At 36.7% G+C, this 16,093-nt stretch overlaps 1 long non-coding RNA gene across 3 annotated transcripts; it reads left to right on the forward strand.

Annotated features, from left to right (window-relative positions):
* The first annotated feature begins 4,530 nt into the window (after nucleotides 1-4,530).
* LOC122234374 lies at nucleotides 4,531-16,093 on the forward strand. Of its 3 annotated transcripts, none has more exons than XR_006212153.1 (7): nucleotides 4,531-4,602; nucleotides 5,274-5,354; nucleotides 7,699-7,792; nucleotides 9,907-9,975; nucleotides 10,679-10,730; nucleotides 15,278-15,356; nucleotides 16,047-16,093. It is a non-coding gene; the product is annotated as an uncharacterized LOC122234374 (long non-coding RNA). The 3 variants fall into 3 exon arrangements; XR_006212154.1 differs by having other exon boundaries at nucleotides 5,277-5,354; nucleotides 9,907-9,983; XR_006212152.1 differs by having other exon boundaries at nucleotides 5,277-5,354.

Here is a 16,093-nt window from a genome sequence, read left to right on the forward strand (position 1 = left end):
GCCAAAATTGGCAAAGATGAAGTTAAGCTTTCACTTTTTGCAGATGACATGATATTATACATGGAAAATCCGATAGACTCCACCAAAAGTCTGCTAGAACTGATACATGACCTTAGCAAAGTTGCAGGATACAAAATCAGTGTAGAGAAATCAGTTGCATTCTTATACACTAATAAGGAAGCAACAGAAAGACAAATAAAGAAACTGATCCCATTCACGATTGCACCAAAAAGCATAAAATACCTAGGAATAAATCTAACCAAAGATGTAAAAGATCTGTATGCTGAAAACTATAGAAAGCTGATGAAGGAAATTGAAGAAGATAAAGAAATGGAAAACCATTCCATGCTTATGGATTGGAAGAATAAATATTGTCAAAATGTCAATACTACCCAAAACTATACATTCAATGCAATCTCAATCAAAATTGCACCAGCATTCTTCTCGAAGCTAGAACAAACAATCCTAAAATTCATATGGAACCACAAAAGGCCCGGAATAGCCAAAGTAATTTTGAAGAAGAAGACCAAAGCAGGAGGCATCACAATCCCAGACTTTAGCCTCTACTACAAAGCTGTCATCATCAAGACAGCATGGTATTGGCACAAAAACAGACACATAGACCAGAGGAATAGAATAGAGACTCCAGAATTGGACCCACAAAAGTATGGCCAACTAATTTTTGACAAAGCAGGAAGGAATATCCCATGGAAAAAAGACAGTCTCTTTAACAAATGGTGCTGGGAGAACTGGACAGCAACATGCAGAAGATTGAAACTAGACCAGTTTCTCACACCATTCACAAAAATAAACTCAAAATGGATAAAGGACCTGAATGTGAGACAGGAAACCATCAAAACCCTAGAGGAGAAAGCAGGAAAAGACGTCTCTGACCTCAGTCGTAGCAATTTCTTACTTGACACATCCCCAAAGGCAAGGGAATTAAAAGCAAAAATGAACTACTGGGACCTCATGAAGATAAAAAGCTTCTACACAGCAAAGGAAACAACCAACAAAACTAAAAGACAACCAACGGAATGGGAAAAGATATTTGCAAATGACATATCAGACAAAGGGCTAGTATCCAAAGTCTATAAAGAGCTCACCAAACTCCACACCTGAAAAACAAATAACCCAGTGAAGAAATGGGCAGAAAACATGAATAGACACTTCTCTAAAGAAGACATCCAGATGGCCAACAGGCACATGAGAAGATGCTCAACGTCACTCCTCATCAAGGAAACACAAATCAAAACCATACTCAGATACCACCTCACGCCAGTCAGAGTGGCCAAAATGAACAAATCAGGAGACTATAGAGGCTGGCGAGGATGGGGAGAAACGGGAACCCTCTTGCACTGTTGGTGGGAATGCAAACTGGTGCAGCCACTCTGGAAAACAGTGTGGAGGTTCCTCAAAAAATTAAAAATATATCTACCCTATGACCCAGCAGTAGCACTGCTAGGAATTTACCCAAGGGACACAGGAGTACTAATGCATAGGGGCACCTGTACCCCAATGTTTATATCAGCACTCTCAACAATAGCCAAATTATGGAAAGAGCCTAAATGTCCATCCACTGATGAATGGATAAAGAAATTGTGGTTTATATACACAATGGAGTACTACGTGGCAATGAGAAAGAATGAAATATCACCCTTTGTAGCATCGTGGATGGAACTGGAGAGTGTTATGCTAAGTGAAATAAACCATACAGAGAAAGACAGATACCATATGTGTTCACTCTTATGTGGATCCTGAGAAACTTAACAGAAACCCATGGGGAGGGGAAGGAAAAAAAAAAAAAGAGGTTAGAGTGGGAGAGAGCCAAAGCATAAGAGACTGTTAAAAACTGAGAACAAACAGGGTTGATGGGGGGTGGGAGGGAGGGGAGGGTGGGTGATGGGTATTGAGGAGGGCACCTTTTGGGATGAGCACTGGGTGTTGTATGGAAACCAATTTGACAATAAATTTCATATATTGAAAAAAAATAAAATTAAGCCCTTTTTTCATCAGATATCATTAAGAGGGTGAAGTGTCAAGTCACTGAGGGGAAGAGGGTATTTGCGATATATTATATCTGATGAAAGACTTCCACCAGAATATATGAAGAACTCCTAAAAATCAGTGAGAGAGAACACATAATCTAGTGGAAGAAAGAGTAGATGAATTTAATAAGTATTTCATGAATGAATACATTGAATTTGCCAGTAAACATATAAAAATGTGCTCAAAATTATTAATCATCAGAAAATGCAACTTAAAACCACAATTAAATACCACTACGTATTCACCAAAATGACTAAAGTTAAAAAAGGAAAAAATTGGTAACACTAAGAATTGTCTTGGATGTGGAACAAGTAGAACTGCCATATGCTGTTGTTAGTAGAATATAAATTATGAATTGATACTACTGTGAATTGGAAAACCACTCTAATTTCTCCTAAAGCTGAACATATGCAAAACCCATGACCCAAATTTTCTACTCTTGCTACTAGTGATTCCAAAAAGACATTCAAAAACTGTAAACAATGCAACTGTTCATTAGGAATAAAATGGATAAATGTATTAATTTACACCTACAATGGGGTACTATGTAGCAATGAAAATGAATAGACTGCCTTTACATACAACTATATGGATGAACCCCACTAACGTAATTTGTTTTTTTTGGGGGGGGGGGTTGTGTACACAAAAGAATTTCAATAAAATTTAGTTTGTAATATAGGTCACAAATATAACAAAAACATATCACTTCAGGATTCCAGAGAATGAATTAAGGCCTTTCTTCTTTTTCTGTAAAGATCTGAAGGAAGTCAGTGAGAATTATGCACCTTTATTTTTTTTATTTTTTATTTTTTTCAATATATGAAGTTTATTGTCAAATTGGTTTCCATACAACACCCAGTGCTCATCCCAAAAGGTGCCCTCCTCAATACCCATCACCCACCCTCCCCTCCCTCCCACCCCCCATCAACCCTCAGTTTGTTCTCAGTTTTTAACAGTCTCTTATGCTTTGGCTCTCTCCCACTCTAACCTCTTTTTTTTTCCTTCCCCTCCCCCATGGGTTTCTGTTAAGTTTCTCAGGATCCACATAAGAGTGAACACATATGGTATCTGTCTTTCTCTGTATGGCTTATTTCACTTAGCTTAACACTCTCCAGTTCCATCCATGTTGCTACAAAGGGCCATATTTCATTCTTTCTCATTGCCACGTAGTACTCCATTGTGTATATAAATCACAATTTCTTTATCCATTCATCAGTGGATGGACATTTAGGCTCTTTCCATAATTTGGCTATTGTTGAGAGTGCTGCTAGTAACATTGGGGTACAAGTGCCCCTATGCATCAGTACTCCTGTATCCCTTGGGTAAATTCCTAGCAGTGCTACTGCTGGGTCATAGGGTAGGTCTATTTTTAATTTTTTGAGGAACCTCCACACTGTTTTCCAGAGTGGCTGCACCAATTTGCATTCCCACCAACAGTGCAAGACCCACAAACATAATTTAAATGAAAGAGAACACGCTAAAGAGAACATAGTGTAGACTTCCATTTATGTGATGCAGAAGCAAAACAAACCTATGGTGATAGGAATCAGAATAGCAGTTTCTGGGGGTGCCTGGGTAGCTCAGTCAGTTGAGCCTCTGACTCTTGATTTTGGTCCAGGTCATGATCCCAGGGTCGTGGGATCAAGCCTCATGAGGGGCTCCCTGCTGAACGTGAAGCCTGCTTGAGATTCTCTCTTCCCCTCTTCATCTACCCCTCTCCCCCATTTGTGCTCTCTCTCTCTCTCTCAAGATAGATAGATAGATAGATTAGATAGATAGATAGATAGATAGATAGATAGATAGATAGATAGATTCATTCTTTGGAGAGGAGGTAAGATTGAGAGGAGGCAAGAGGGAGGCTTCTGTTTTGCTGGAATGCTCTATTTCTTGATCTGGTGGCAATTACTTGGGGTGTATTCACTTTGTGAAAAGTCATCAAGCTGTAATACATGAATTGTGTACTTTTCTATGTGTATATTAAATTTCAAAAAAAGACAATAAATTGGTCTAAAAATTCTACTTACCTAAAAGGCAGGGCTAAGTGTGCAACTAAAGAGTTTGCATTTTCATGGTAAGCACAGTAGTAAAGATGCTGAAATTTATACTGCATACAAAAAATTAAAGTTGTCTAGAGAGACTGTCATTTCTTAATTTTCCTTCCCCAGAAAAAGAATCGCAGCTCATTCCTTTTAGAGAACGAGAGCTGCGTAATAAATGAGCCAATCACAAATCTATATTTGAATTATTCTGGGGTTTTATAATATATGTGAAATGCTCGGTGTTGATCTGCTACCCACCAAGTGTGCAATGAAGGCACTTACTGTTAACTGTGTTTAGTACTGAGTCACACTCTAAACATATTTTGAGTTTCCTAATAACAAAAATGTCAAAGTCTCTTTCACAAATGGAACTGCTGTGAGCATGAAACTTGGTCAGACTTTCAGGTCTATACAGTAATTCCTGTTTTATTTTATCTCATTGGAATTTTCAGCTTCCAGACTGTTGAGATCTTTATGGATTGGAATTCACTGAGCTTCATTCTCAGCATTGATGGTAATGTTACCAGGGAACAACCGGAGATAAAGTCCTGTAGAACATCCTTATTAACCTCTATCCTGGCCCCTAGTGACTAGTAATCAGACCTTTTTGGATACGGTCATTCAATCAGTTATAAATACCACTAATGGACTCTCATTCAGTCCCTGTCAACTTTGTCAGTAAGGATGTGAAGATGAAAATGACCCATGTATCCCCCATTCTGACACTTTTATTTTATCTATATATCTGTCTATCTAGAGTATGAGTGCATGTGGTAGAGGGAGGGAGAGAATCTTAAGCAGGCTCCGTGCCCAGTGCAGTGCCTAACGCAGGTTCCACACAGGGCTCAACGCAGGGCTCAATCTCATGACCCTGAGATCATGACCTGAACAGAAATCAAGAGTCAGATGCTTAACTGACTGAGCTACCCAGGCGCCCCGATGTTTGTATTCTTACTTTAAGATGGTTGTTTAATCCCAACTATGTTAAATAGTGAAATATTTCCAGGTTCCAAACATTTTTTTATACTTCAATCTTAACTCACATATGAGTGATGTGATAATATGAATGACAAATTAATCTGGTCTTGTGAAAGATTTTATAACACTATATATTTCTTGTGGGAAAAAGTGCTTTTTCATGATGTGTGAAGCCTCCTTACTTTTCTCTTTTCTCTCTTTTGCCAGCAGAGGGCAGGTGAGAAAGAAGAAAAAAGCATCTCTGTCTTGATTCAAACTAAACACTTCTCTGAAATATTTACAAAGCAGGTTATTTTGTTTTCTAATTACTCTATTTTGAAACAATTTCAGTAGAAATTATAATTTTTTTTAAATGTTTTATTTTTATTTTTGACAGAGCGGAGGGAGGGGAGGGACAGGGAGAGAGAGAGACATAGATATATTTGGCCTAATAAATGTATTTCAAATGAAATTAGTACTTTGAACTTTTAATTGTTTATAAATCAGTGATTGTATTGAAAATATGAATATTCTGTATATTTTGAGGTCATATGTGCAAAATGTCCTCTCTTAGTTTGGGTAATGCTGATTAATTAGACTCCTTTTATATTGGTGTTCTAATTTAGTTACAGATATGTTTAGTGTTCGTTTTTCATATACAGTATATCTTAATACTGCCATTTGGTCATTACTTCAACATGTAGAGTTGTTAAGCATACTTTTATAGTTTTATTAATCAAGTAATGAGTCTACATAATTGAAGGAAACCCAAGTGCAATACAATACAGATTTTTTTCCATTTCTTGCAGTACTGTCCCCCACGGGAATGTTTAAATACAATTTTAGCAGGTATATTAAGATGTTTTCTCTTGCAACTTTAAATATGTTTAATCAATAATAAAACATCCTTTTCAAAACATTAGATGGTGTGATAAACTATGTATTTCAATAGCTCAAGATAGCTTGTGTGTAACCTTTGTTAAATCAAAACTCAAGTGGCAGCTTGGATTTTTGCCTTCTCTACTTGAATAATGCCTTTGTTCTGAAAGTATAGGAGCAAGGAGAAACTGAATAGTTTCTCTCATTGGGAGGATAGATCTCCATACTGCTTATTCCAAATAGTGAGAATTCCTTCTTATAGTGGACCTCATGTATAAAAATATTTTTTATTTTTAAACTGTCAAACAAAATTATACATAGTGCTTAGAATGCTGCTGGCACACAGTGAGTGCTTTATAAGTATTAGCTGTTATTACATAGGTATCTGCTTATCTTAAATTTAATCTGTTTATTAAATTAGCCAGGGGGATCATGTACAGTTGAAAAAAATTGATTCTTCAACAAAAGGAAAAGCTAGAAAAATAATCTCATTCTCGGAAGTCCTAATTCTATTCCTCATTTATTCAGTGGGAAAAAACCTTGACTTGAGTGACTCTAAACACTTAACTCCTTTGAGCCAGTGGAAGCAATAATGTTTGTCACTTAGTTGTCTTAGACTAAATGCTTCCTGGTTTGTGAATTGGTGTTGAATTTCCTGACTATGTGTAATGAATATGTCATGGGATAAGATCTGGTTATTTTAAAAGGACTAAGCTGGATGAGGAAGAAAAGTTTTACCTTTGATGAGGAACCCCCCTGGTCTGAATGAGGAATATTTCAAAACAATGAACAAAAAGCGTTGCTTTTGATTATCCCCTGAAGGTAAGCTTAGAGCTTGGGAAGCAGGTGGAGAGAGTATTACAAGGAAGGGTCTTCAGGACTGAAGAAAAAGGAAATTCTTTTGGTTGGCAGAGTGATGAACCCTCAGGCTTAGGGTTGCTGTGGCCACCTCCTCACAGGTTTCCCATATCATCTCTTCCTGTTCTATTGAGCCACTGTGTATATTTATTTCAGTTTTATTTTCCTAAAATGCAATGCAGTGATGTTACTTTCTTGCTCAAAGCCCCATCATGACTTATTTTTACCAATGATAGTAGTAGACTCTGAACTACATGGTCCCAATCTGATTTTCCACGTTTACTTCCTTCTCTACTTTTCACACACTGACCCAACAATGCTGTTCCTAAAAATGCTTCTCTCATCATGTCTTTCTCACTCATTTCATATTGTCAGTGGCTCCTTGTCTTTCAAGATCCATCTTCAAGACATGTCCTCTTGAAACCATTCTAAATCTTACCTGAAAATGATCTTTGGTGCCATTGAGTCTCATGGCTATGTGTATCTCTAAAGGGCTCTTAAACTATCATCTATACTAGGTATTTTTGTTTTTGTTTCTTTTTTTTCTGCTAACAGTAAGCTCTTTGAGAAAAGAGACTGTGTTTTGTCCTCAGAGGTTAGCATGATGTTCTGTAGAACCTTTCAGATCTTCAGAAAGGCCAGGGCCATTTGCATTTTTTTGAGGCCCTCAATATATTAAAAACTGAAGAAATGGCAGGGTCACAAAATTGTGGCATATTTTAGTGTTGCATTAGACAGGTGGATGCAAATAAAACACATACATTCCCACAACAGTTCCCAAAGGAACTGTGTTGTTAGTAAGATGATCATAGGATTTCTAAAAAGCTGAACTCATAGTGTACTTCAGTTGATGTGGTCTGGTAACTGGACATAAGTTTAACATTGATCAGTGACTGTCTTCTTTCTGTCTTATCAGTGTGTGTCATGTGAGGCCTGGGCCAAAGGACCCTCTGACTTTCTGTGTAAGAGGCCCCTTACACATGGTGGACACCTGATAAATATTCACTGAAGTGAGTTAAATTTGATTATATGCCCCAAAGGTGCTGTATATTGATTGATTGATTGATTGATTCCTATTGATTTTGATTTGATTCCTATTTTTTTAATTTGGTCAGAATATTATTCAGAAAAAAGACTGAAAGTTAATATTAACTTCTAATTTAATGTCTATAATTTAACTTTTGCTTGTTTGATTGATTCCTATTTTTTTTAATTTGGTCAGAATATTATTCAGAAAAAAGACTGAAAGTTAATATTAACTTCTAATTTAATGTCTATAATTTAACTTTTGCTTGTTTTACACTTGTCAGATCAAAGAACTAGACACTGGGGAGGATAAAAAGTACTCATTCTTACTGACTGACTGCATATTTCCCTGTACCACCTATGAGACACATAATGAGGAGAATTGTGTTCTCTGTGACTCTTCTGATGGAGTAACAAGGATGAACACTTGATGAAAATCAGCATAATTTATTTCTTAAAATTAGGCTAGAGATGAAAAATAGTGAAGATTCCAAGAATACTTGGAATTCACTGCTGCAGGGGTTAAAGTTGATATCACTCTAAATAATTCTTTGCTCTTAGACGGTAGAGCTTAAATTTGCCTGGTTTAGAGGTATTCCCAATGAGGTACATAAATACACGAATTGGTCCCCCTGTGATCCTCCTAAAATAGTGCATAGAAATCAGGCATACCTAAAAGCATGAACTCATCGTTAAAATTACCTTTGTTTATTTTTGGAAATGTATTTATTTAGGTATTCATTTCTGATTTAATGTCATTTTCTTAGACTAGTTTGTAGAATGATGTGTTTCAGGCCCTTTCTGCTCTATTACTATAAACCCAATCTTTTCTATAAAATTATTTTATAATGAAAAGAAGAAGAAGAAATAAAGAGCACCCAGTTACTGGTGATAATTCAGTAGTAAGAAAGAAATGTGGTTATTTAAACATAAGATATGAAACTTCTCTCCTATTCCCCTGCATCTGAGGAATTTGACAAATGCCGACAAATATCAGTGGTTCAGGAAGCAGGAATAGAAATGGATCAGGAACCAAGAAGTGGTGAAGTTAGAATTAATTTATACAAAATATAGGTGATTCTGAAATGTCCTCCATAAGAATCCTTCCTAAGAGATGGGTAATTAAATGCATGAAAAGTAGAAAGGTAAAATTATTTGTCAAGTTTAGCACTTATCTGAAATATGTTAATTTATTTACACTTATTTAAACTTTATTATACATTAACATTAAAAAATCTATTATAGCACTGAAGGTTTTTCAGTGACTGGAAGTAAATTGCCATATGAATAACCTATACCCAAATGTCTTTCATATTCTCTTTTTTTACCTATAAATTTTTAAATTTATCAAGAGTTAAAAGCATTTTGTGAACCTACCATTTGTTTTTAAGTGTAGCACATAAAAATGTTTAAAATAAATCCCAACATAACTTAAAACTAAGTGTTAATAAGCAAATGCTATCAATGTAGAATTTTACAGAAAAAAAAATGAAGATAGTTTGATAAAACCCAAGGACCAATGCTAAGAGAGCAGTTTTCATATGCAGAAATATGCCTGAAGGGTAGTTCTCATAATGATTTAATGACTAGCACTTTCTAGTTGAATAGAAAATACAAATATATGGCCAATAGCATTTGAAAATACAAGTCTATTTGTGTGCAAAACTGTTAATTAGATAGCCTGGAAACATGCAGTGCAGTCCCAACCATTCCAAAGATTACAAAAGGAACTTAGGGACACTTGGGTGGCTCAGTCAGTTGAGCATCCAACTCTTGATTTCAGCTCTGGTCACAATCCCAGGGTCATGGGATCGAGCTATACATCAGGCTTGGTGTTGTGCATGGAGCCTGCTTGGGATTCTCTCCCTCTGCTCCTCTTCCCTGCTCATGCTCTCTCAAAAAAATAAAAAATAAAAGAATTTAAAGTTTGTCTTATTTTTAGAAGCTATAAGCTTAAATATTTCTGTGCAGTGTTATAAAACAAAACCCTGTATGTGTCCTTAGATACAGATAATGTGGACGTCCAAGCTCAAGAGCAAAACACTTTCATTACTCTCTATACCCATAATTTAACCTTTACCCTCTCTGCCATTCATAGGCCTTGGAACATTGGTTTGAGCACTGGCCTCAATTTTTGGATGAGAGTTGCCCCCATCAACTGGGAAGGGTAAGAAGGTATTTCTCCTTAATTCTCTCTTTACTTACTTTTGGTCCTATAGCACAGACCTCTTGGGACTCAAGCGAATAACCATACAGAATCTTTTTTGCTAAATGCCAAAAAACCTGTGTGATGTTAAGAGGCCAGTTGACTTTTCCAGTTTAAATTATTTCACTGGTAATACGCAGTAAAAACTTAAATTTTTTTTTTCTCAGTTAAGATCTCTTGTTAAAGAATATGAAGGAAATTAATACTACAATTTCCTATTCTCAATGATTTTAGCTCACTGACTGACATTTTGCCCCACACCAATGTAGTGAAAGAGAATGGTCTTGGGATCAGTTAGATCTAACCCAGGTCTACCCGTGTTAGATGTAAAGCTATAGATAGGTCTCTTAAAGATTCTTTTGAAACCTATTTTCCTCAAGAATAAAATGGTTTAATAATAATTACCTTATAAGGATAATGAGAGAGTTAAATGAGAAAAAGAACACAAAGCTTAGCACATTAAGGACTCAATACTAACTAATTTCCTGCATTTAGTTTATCCTGGATACACAAGTGAGTTTGATTCATATTGGAAAACAAGACAGGTACAACCAAGTGAGCAACAGAGATGCATGTTTTATGCCTCAATGTCTTCTAATATAAATTGTTCCACAAAGAAAATACTATGTTTTTAAAACATGTTTTACTACACATTTTCTAACAGAGATGTAAAAGCCATGGCTGAGCAACTTCAACTACTTCCAGAATACTTTTCTGTGAGTGAAATGTGACAGCTTTTTGTGAGTTCATAGCAATCCGTGTAAATATTTAAAGCTGAAAAATCAGTAATGGTAACTATAGTATAAGAATGAGAGAACAGAGTGAATGGAGAGATGGAAAGGGAATTATACCGATAGAATATAATTATTTAAGTAAAATATTTTCCTAGAGGCCATAGAGAATAGACCCTAAAGTTGCATGTTTTAATCCAATATTTTTTTAGAATCTAAATGTTTTTTTACATAATACAACAGGAGTAAAACTTTGTCACCACTCTGTGGCCAAATTCACTTTTATTTTTAAGCCATACAACTTTTATAATGAGAAGCTAATATTACTTGTAAACTTCGGCATGATTGATGCCAAAAGTTTTTTTTTATTAAAACAATTTTTTTTAATGTTTATTTTTGAGAGAGAGAGAGAGAGAGAGACATAGAGAGAGAGACAGAGCCAGAGTGGAGGAGGGGCAGAGAGAGAAGGAGACACAGAATCTGAAGCAGGGTCCAGGCTCTGAGCTGTCAGCACAGAGCCCAACATGGGGCTTGAACTCACTCCATTTTCCTAATAATAGCTACAGGTTATTGAATAACTGCAGCCCAATTTGATGGTCCTGAGTTGACAAGGGAACATGCAGATTTTATTTTCCTTGCCATCTTTCATGGGATCAAGAAATTTAGTAGGGGGCTGCCTGGGTGGCTCAGTCGGTTAAGCATCCGACTCTTGGTTTTGGCTCAGGTCACGATCTAACGGTTGTGAGTTCAAGCCCTACATTGGGTTCTGTGCCGATGGTGCAGAGCCTACTTGGGATTCTCTCTCTGCCTCTCTCTGCCCACCCCCCACTCCCACTTGTGCTCACGCTTGCTCTCTCTCTCTCTCTCTCTCTCTCAAAAGAAAGAAAGAAAGAAAGAAAGAAAGAAAAAAGAAAGAAAGAAAGAAAGAAAGAAAGAAAAGAAAGAAAGGAAGAAAAATTAATTCTGGAGCACCTGCGTGGCTCAGTCGGTTAAGTGTCCAACTTCAGATCAGGTCATGATCTCGCAGTTCGTGAGTTCAAGCCCTGCATCAGGCTCTGGGCTGTCAGTACAGCTTCAGATTCTGTGTCTCCCTCTGTCTCTGCCCTTCTTTCACTCACACGCTGTCTCTCTCTCTCTCAGAAATAAATAAACTTTAAAAAAATTTAAAAAAAAAGAAATATAGTAGGGTTAGATTTTGTTTTGATTTATTTTAAAGAAATATCCATTGACTATTGCTTTTTATATGATTTATTTCCCATTGCGGGTAGGAAGTTTTTCTAAGGTCATAGAATAACCCATTTTGAGGCCATTTTTCAGACTTTTGAAGTTTTATGTTCTAAGACCTAGATCCTATGGTCACCTTTGCAAAAGAAGTAATTGAGAATAATAAATCTGAAGAATATTAACTTTTTTAAAGTTTATTCATTTTGAGAGAGAGGGAGTATGCAAACGGGGGAGTGGCAGAGAGAGAGGGAGAGAGAATCCCAACCAGGCTCCACACTGTCAGGGTAGAGCCTCATGTGGGACTTGAATTCATGAACCATGAGATCATGATCTGAGCCAAAATCCAAAGTTGGATGCTTAGCCGACTAAGCCACCTAGGCACCCCTAAAGAGTATTAATGTTGAAAATACTAAACGTGAGATAAAAGAACCTGACTGGGCTTGAGATATTGTTATTAAATATTACTAAATGTTCAAGTTGTTAATAATTTGTTGTTACATGGAAAATGTGCCACAGATCAATAAAAAAATTTTCCTTAGTTTTTAAATAAAAATTTGAATTTTTATATTAAAGCAATTTTAGATTTACAGAAAAATTGTGAAGATACTACAGAGAGGTCCTGTATAGCCCATACTCAGTTTCCACTATTATTAACATCCTACATTAGTATGGTACATTTGCCACAACTAATGAACAAATATCAATACATAATTATTAACTAAAATCCATACTTCATTCAGATTTCCCCAGTTTTTACCTAATGATCTTTTTCTGCTCCAAGTTGTCATCCAGTATAACACATTTTATTTAGTTCTTGTGTCTCCTTAGGCTCCTCTTGGCTGTGATAGCTTCTCAGATTTTCCTTATTTTTGATGACTTTGAGAGTTTGGGGTTTGTTTTCCTAATTAAACCAGGGTTATGGATTTTTGGAACAGGACCCAGAGGTAAAGTACCATTTTCATCCATAATATCAAGGGTATCTACTATCAACATGATCTATCACTGTTGGTGTTGACCTTGATCGCCTGGGTGAGATAGTGTTTGTCAGGTTCCTTCTTTGTAATGTTACTCTTTTTTCCCTTCAATACTGTGCTCTTTGGAAGGAAGCCATCATGTACAACCTACACTAAAAGGAGTTAAGAGTTGAACTCTACTTCCTTAAAAGTAAAGTATTTTCATAAATTATTTGGAATTCTTCTGTATAGGAAATTTGTCTATTCTCCCCTGTTAATTTATCCAATTATTTCTTTATGTCAGTATGGACTCTTGCATATTTATTTTATACTTGGGTTACAATTCAGTTGGTTTTTAGTTATTTTATTGACAGACTGTTCCAGCTTTAGCCACTGGAGGGGCTCTTATACCTGATTATTGTGTCCCTTTGAAATACGCCATTCACTGTGGGTTTTGGTTGTTGTTTGTTTTTTTAAGCACTTCCTTTCTGGTACTACAGGATGCTCCACACTCATCTTATACATTTCCTGCCTCAGTCCTAAAAGGAATCCTGGTTTCTTTTATTTATTTATTTATTTATTTATTTATTTATTTATTTATTTTTTAACATTTATTTATTATTTTTGAGACAGAGAGAGACACAGCATGAATGGGAGAGGGGCAGAGAGAGAGGGAGACACAGAACCGGAAGCAGGCCCCAGGCTCCGGGCCGTCAGCCCAGAGCCCGACGCGGGGCTCGAACTCACGGACAGTGAGATCGTGACCTGAGCCGAAGTCGGACGCTTAACCGACTAAGCCACCCAGGCGCCCCTCCTGGTTTCTTTTATTAAGGAATAGTATTACAAACCAAGATCTAGGTGCTAGGGTGTGTTGGTTGCTACTGAGATGTCCTGGCTTCTAGACTGTCTCAGCTGACGGAGCAAGAAAATATATGCGTGTATACTAACTTTACATAAATGTTTCTGTATGCAAGCATCTGTATCTTTATTAAGCTAAACATGAGTTTGAACTGGTGTCTCTAATTCTGATTCATTGTCACATGGATCATTCTAACCTCTTCCCTTGCTTATCTGTAACTTTCCACATCAACAGTGAGAAAGCTGACTTCTACCATCTGTTTACTTAATTTTTCATCTCCATTGTAGATGTATAGTGATTTCAGAATTGTTCATCTGTATCCCATGGGATACAATTTATCAGCCAGAGGTGTACTTCATGTTGGCTCTTCTACTATTAGTTTTTTGGACTCCACTCATTTCCAGAGTTACTTAGTCCAGAACCTTTTCTTCCCACTACTTCCAGTGAGATGGTTTCATACATTTGTAATACATTTAGAATCTCTTGTCACATGCTGCATTCCATTCTGGAGTTCCTCCCCATCCCCCATCTCCTAAATGATTTTTTAAAAGTTCACATACTGGGGACACCTGGTTAGCTCAGATGGTTGAGTGTTGATTCTTGATTTGGGCTCGGATCATGATCTCACAGTCTGGAATTTAACCCTGTGTGGGGCTGTGTGCTGACAGCATGGAGCCTGCTTGGGATTCTTTCTCTCCCTCTTTCTCTGCCCATCCCCTGCTATGCTCTCTCTCTCAAAATAAATAAATAAAAATTAAAAAAAAGTTTATATACTTAACAGCTTCACCACCCTAAAAATATTCCTTGTTTTACCTATTGTTAACCTTAAAAATAAAACTGTGAGTTATTTTACCAGTAAAATGGATTTACTCAGGAATAAGAGAATTGCAATTCAGGACATGCATGCTATGGCAAAACCACAGGCAAATCTGGAGTCCTCATTTATAGAGGAAAGGGATGGGGGAGTTGGGAGGGGCTGTTATAAACAAAAAGTCCATTGGAGTAAACTGGGAGTTCCAAGTTTAGTGACTTTTCATTGACTGTGTTTTGACAGTCCTACATTGGCTGGGCTATTGCTGGACAAGGAGAACATCTTTCTTCCCCTGCTGGGGTAGTAGGGTATAGGCTTCTTCCTGTGAGGAGTGTTAGGTAGGTCTCTTCTTGTTTGGGACTGCATTTGATGAGTAGTGGTGGGGCATGAGAGCTCTCCCTTTTGGCCTCCCCACTCCATTTTAAGTGAGTTTTATTAATTTTCATACTATTTAAGCCTTCCCCTCCTCATCCCAAATTTCTGGCAACCACTGATCGATTACCATCTGTATATAGTTACGTTTTTCCAAAATATGCGTAATTGAAATCATGTAGTACATAGGCTTTCACATTGGCTTCTTTCAATAACAATATGCATTTACAGTCCATTCATGTCTTGTATTTTGTAGATGTCCCGCAGTTTGTTTATCCATTCACTGATTTAAGTATACCTTGTTTACTTCCAGGTTTTGGCAATTGTGAATAAAACTACTATAAACATTTGCATGGAGATTTTTGTGTGGACTGAAGTTTTCCAGTCAGTGGGTAAATACCTTGAAGTGTGATTGCTAGATTATATAGTAAGACTATATTTAGCTTTGTAAGACGCTGCCAAACTGTATTTCAGTGTGGCCATACCACTTTGCATTCCCACCAGCAATCGTCACCAGTGATTGGTGTTGTCAGTTTTTTTGGATTTTAGCCATTCTAAAGGGTGAGAAGTGGTATATCATGGTTGTTTTCATTTGCAATTCCCTAATGACAAATGATGATGAGCATCTTTTCATATGCTTATTGGCCATCTGTATATCTTCTTTAGTGTAGTATTGCTCAGATGTTTGGCTTAGTTTTTAAAAGGGTTGTTGTTTTCTTATTGTTGAGCTTTATTTTCTCTTTCTTTTGTAGGAAGTAAATAAATAAAAACTAAATATGGTTGAGGAGATGTGCATTTAAAAAGTCATAAAGAATTATCCCATACACACTTCATGTTTTCTTGTAAAAAAAAAAAAATCATGGAAGGACCAATTCAGCCTTCAGTAAATCACTAATGTGAGGATGTGAAATTTGAAATGTGTGTGCGCGCATGCACACACACACACACACAAACACACACACCATCATTTATTGAGCTCTTATTCTATGTCAGGCATGCATTAAATTTTTTCCTTACATGAACTCATTTAATTCTCACAACAATCCTATGTAATGGAAACTCTTGTTTCCCACATTTTACAGATGAGCTCCGCTCCCAGCAGAGGAGCTCTAACCCTGTGCCATGCTGT

The sequence above is a fragment of the Panthera tigris genome, chromosome A2 (genome assembly GCF_018350195.1).
Source record: "Panthera tigris isolate Pti1 chromosome A2, P.tigris_Pti1_mat1.1, whole genome shotgun sequence".
Classification (NCBI taxonomy): Eukaryota; Metazoa; Chordata; class Mammalia; order Carnivora; family Felidae; genus Panthera; species Panthera tigris.